The sequence below is a fragment of the Mandrillus leucophaeus genome, unplaced genomic scaffold (genome assembly GCF_000951045.1).
Source record: "Mandrillus leucophaeus isolate KB7577 unplaced genomic scaffold, Mleu.le_1.0 Scaffold499, whole genome shotgun sequence".
Lineage (NCBI taxonomy): Eukaryota > Metazoa > Chordata > Mammalia > Primates > Cercopithecidae > Mandrillus > Mandrillus leucophaeus.
Genome location: NW_012105353.1, coordinates 1,914,101 through 1,918,734, shown reverse-complemented (window position 1 = coordinate 1,918,734; position 4,634 = coordinate 1,914,101). Strand labels below are relative to the sequence as shown.

At 43.7% G+C, this 4,634-nt stretch overlaps 1 pseudogene; it reads right to left on the bottom strand.

Annotated features, from left to right (window-relative positions):
- Window positions 1–1,524: 1,524 nt before the first annotated feature.
- Window positions 1,525–2,399, bottom strand: LOC105550792 (annotated as a pseudogene).
- Between the last annotated feature and the right edge of the window lie 2,235 nt (window positions 2,400–4,634).

Below are 4,634 nucleotides of genomic sequence, written 5' to 3'. Positions count from 1 at the left end.
GCCCGGCTAATTTTTTGTATTTTTAGTAGAGACGGGGTTTCACCGAGTTAGCCAGGATAGTCTCGATCTCCTGACCTTGTGATCCGCTCGCCTCGGCCTCCCAAAGTGCTGGGATTACAGGCGTGAGCCACTGCGCCCGTCCTTTTTTTTTTTTTGAGACAGAGTTTCGCTCTTGTTGCCCAGGCTGGAGTGCAATGGTGCAATCTTGGCTCATTGCAACCTCTGCCTTCTGGGTTCAAGCACTTCTCCTGGCTCAGCCTCCCCAGTAGAGGCATGCGCCACCACGCCCAGCTAATTTTATATTTTCAGTAGAGAGGGGGTTTCTCCATATTGGTCAGGCTGGTCTCAAACTCCCGACCTCAGGTGATCCACCCGCCTCAGCCACCCAGAGTGTTGGGATTACCGGCATGAGCCACCACACCCAGCCTCAAGAATTTTCTAAAAGCACAGAAACTGTATCTCAGTGTATGATAACTGTTACTATAATAGTATACTGTATTATAAATATACAAGCTCATTTGAGTGTGTGATAGCTCCACCAAATTTAGGAATAGATGTAGTCTACTTTGTTTTTGTTGTTGTTGTTTGTTTTTTGAGATGGAGTTTTGCTTTCGTTGCCCAGGCTGGATGGAGTGCAGTGGCACCATCTCGGCTCACTGCAACCTTGACCTCCCGGGTTCAAGCAATTCTCCTGCCTCAGCCTGGCTCAGCCTCCCGAGTAGCTGAGATTACAGGCATGCGCCACCACGCCCAGCTAATTTTGTATTTTTAGTAGAAACAGGGTTTCACCATGTTAGTCAGGCTGGTCTCGAACTCCTGACCTCAAGTGATCCACCTGCCTCCGCCTCCCAAAGTGATGGGATTACAGGCGTGAGCCACTGTGCCCGGCCTAGATGTACTCTTTGAACCTTCAGAAGCAGTGACAACGGCACTGGTTAGTAGAATCTATCTGGCATCTTGCTCACCTGAACTACACCTGAAGTGCTGTTATTTCCTGTGCATGCACTTTTCCATTATGTTCTTCACAAGGCTCACCTCTTTTCCAGGGGTAGATGTGATTAAGCAGCTGGCATTTCTTCTCAACTAAGCAGTGAAAAGACAATTACTAAAAATCAGCATTGTATTACCAAAAAGGCAAGCCAGTTCATAAAATAAGAACTGGAAAGTTTTAAATCTATATTCATTAAGAAGCTACAAAATTCATATGAATTTTTAACCACCTAGGGTCTAGACTCAAACCATTTTCCAGTTTATAAATGATTCAAAGTCAAAATAGTACATTTTAAAATTAAATAAAATTTGAAAAACTTACATATAAATATCAAAAAGCAATATGATGTCTACTATTTAGGAAGAAAGACATGGAGACACAGTAATCCTGGAATAAGGATTTCAAGATCTGACATAACGGGATAAGCCACTACCTCAACTTCAGTCTACACTTAAGCCATCTTAATCCAAGTATAGGTAGGAGAAGAAAACACACAAACACAAATGTTCATGTCCTTTTAGCTGGTCTGGCAGTTAACTACTTTTCCCTTTCAAACTCCTCTCAGTGCTGCAGTTTAAGTGCCTTTTTTTTTTTTTTTTTTTCCTTTTAGCTGGTCTGGCAGTTAACTACTTTTCCCTTTCAAACTCCTCTCAGTGCTGCAGTTTAAGTGCCTTTTTTTTTTTTTTTTTTTGGAGACAGAGTCTTCCTCTGTCACCCAGGCTGGAGTGCAGTGGCACAATCTCAGCTCACTACAACCTCCGCCTCCCGGGTTCAAGAGATTCTCCTGCCTCAGCCTCCCAAGTAGCTGGGACTACAGGCTGGCACTGCTACGCTTAGCTAATTTTTGTGTTTTTATTAGAGATGGGGGTTTCACCATGTTGTCCAGGCTGGTCTCGAACTCCTGACCTGAAGTGATCTGCCCACCTCAGCCTCCCAAAGTGCTGGGATTACAGGCGTGAGCCACCACGCCTGGCCTGTGCTCTTTTTTTTTAAATTTGATGTTTTTTTCATAAAGCATCAGCATCTCTTTTCTTATATTCACCAACTCGGCAGGATAGTGTTTAGCCTCAGCAAACGAAGCATTAATAGCTAACATAGAATGACGTTCTTTAAATTTTGAAATCTCTTGTTCCAGTGTGTCTGACAATACAACCTGGTTCTGTGTGAGTTCCTGGAGGGTTTGTTTTGATCTGTGCAGAGCTGGCAAGTAATGAGAAAGCAATCCTTCTGCCAGTTGCTCAACAGTTTTGTTTTATAGTCAAGTCCTCTATTAACCCTTCATCTGGAGAAGTGTCACTTAAACCCAGCGTGGGCTCCCAGGCCTCCAGGCTGTTGAGTGGCCTTATCAGGGCCCCGACCAGGGACAATGGCCCAGGGACACTCATGTCACTCCAGCTAGGAACAGGGAAGGGGCCTCATCTGCTTTGTTATTATTTATTTATTTATTTATTTATTTATTTATTTTGAGACAGAGTTTTGCTCTTGTTCCCTAGGCTGGAGTGCAATGGCGCAATCTCCTCCGCTCGCTGCAACCTCCACTTCCTGGGTTCAAGCAATTCTCCTGCCTCAGCCTCCTGAGTAGCTGGGATTACAGGTGCGTGCCACCATGCCCAGCTAATTTTTGTATTTTTAATAGAGATGGGGTATCACCATGTTGGTTAGGCTGGTCTCAAACTCCTGGCCTCATGATCCACCTACCTCGGCCTCACAAAGTGATGGGATTACAGGCATGAGCCACTGCGGCCAGCCCCATGTTTCAGATTTAAGAATACTTTTTTCTTTTAAGCTACCTATAGTTTACAACAATTTGATAAAGTATATTTTTGTAAACAAAAATTGAAGGCCAAGGTGGGTGGATCACCTGAAGTCAGGAGTTTGAGACCAGCCTGGCCAACTTGGCGAAATCCCGTCTCTACTAAAATACAAAAATTAGCTGGGCGTGGTGGCGGGCGCCTGTAATCCCAGCCACTCGGGAGGCTGAGGCAAGAGAATCACTTGAACCCGGGAGGCAGAGGTTGCAGTGAGCCGAGATCATGCCTCTGCACTCCAGCCTGGATGACAGAGAAAGACTCTGTTTAAAAAAAAAAAAAAATTGAAGCATTTGCGTTTTCTTCCTACCTTATCCCTCCAGAATTTGGAAACTATTCATGAGTATTCTTATTTTTATGGCAATCTGGTTATTCACATAAGTTCAACAAAAATTTGCTTTCTTTATGACAGGCTACAATTGACAACACTGGTTAAAATACCAAGGCTTTGACTGGAATGTCATATTTGAGAATGTGCATAAAATGCCTGCTTTCAAGGGTTCCCAGCCTTACAACGTGGAAAAAAAGTCACTTCCTGGAAGGCCCAGGAATCTCAAGATATTAGATACTACAGGCAAAGTCTGATGTCTGCCTTAGTTTGGCTTTTTATTATTGAGCGGTTTTCATTTTTATTTTTATTTTATTTTATTTTTGAGACAGAGTCTCGCTCTGTCGCCCAGGCTGGAGTGCAGTGGCGCGATCTCGGCTCACCGCAACTTCCATCTCCCGGGTTCAAGCAATTCTCCTGTCTCAGCCTCCCGAGTAGCTAGGATTATAGGCACGTGCCACCACGCCCAGCTAATTTTTGTATTTTTTAGTAGAGATGGGGTTTCACCATGTTGGCCAGGTTAGTCTCAAACTCCTGACCTCAGGTGATCCACCCACCTCGGCCTCCCAAAGTGCTGGAATTACAGGTGGGAGCCACTGCGCCTGGCCTATTATTGAGAGGTTTTAAAAAGCCCAATGTGAGACTCCTTACAAAATTTCCAACAACTTGTAAAAGAACCTAACTGATTATTCTTGCTGCACTTATATAAAACAACCAGGCCAAGTTTAATGAGAGTAAACTTATTTTGCAAACAGATTAGTTTACCTCTGATTACCTTTAGTAGGAATTGAGTGACTGTAGAGAGAAAACTCATGTTTCAGAAGAACAAATGTAGTACCCCTGTTACTAGATCATAGCCCTGTTCACTGTGTTTGAGTTTTTATTATCCACTTGTAGACTGGACTGGATTCTGAATTCTAGTTTCCTCCAATAACTGACTACAGGACTCCAACTAAGAACAAAAACTGCTCTGTTCCTAAAGCGCTATAAGCTGAAGCTGAACAACTCAATGTAAATTTGGGAAGGGACAAGTCTCATGGCTGATGTGTGGGCCACACAAAGACTTCACCAGAATGACCAATGCCACAACCAGAAACACTGAAACTGCAAACCAGGATGCGGAGCTGCCAGCTTCACACTGCGGACAGCTTTCCCGAGACCATCGGAAGAAGGCTCCCTATCCTAAGACTCTTACTCCTCTGAATTTTTCTTTGCTTATTCTTACCTCTTTCACTTGGCAGAATAATGCCGTAGTTAGAATTTCACAATCAGTAGCTTCTGTGGGTCACTTGCAAATGGTCACTCTTTGCTTTAATTTAACCCAGTCATGGGATGCCAGATAATAAAATTGCTGCCTACTGCCATCTGTACAATTGCTAACACTTCTTGTTGCGCAGGGATAAATCCATCAGGTGTTGGAGACTCAGTTGCAAAAATTAACAGGCTACTTTGTTTATGATGGTAGAACCCCCATCTGGCTCCTTCTTTCATCTACTGAATTTTAGTT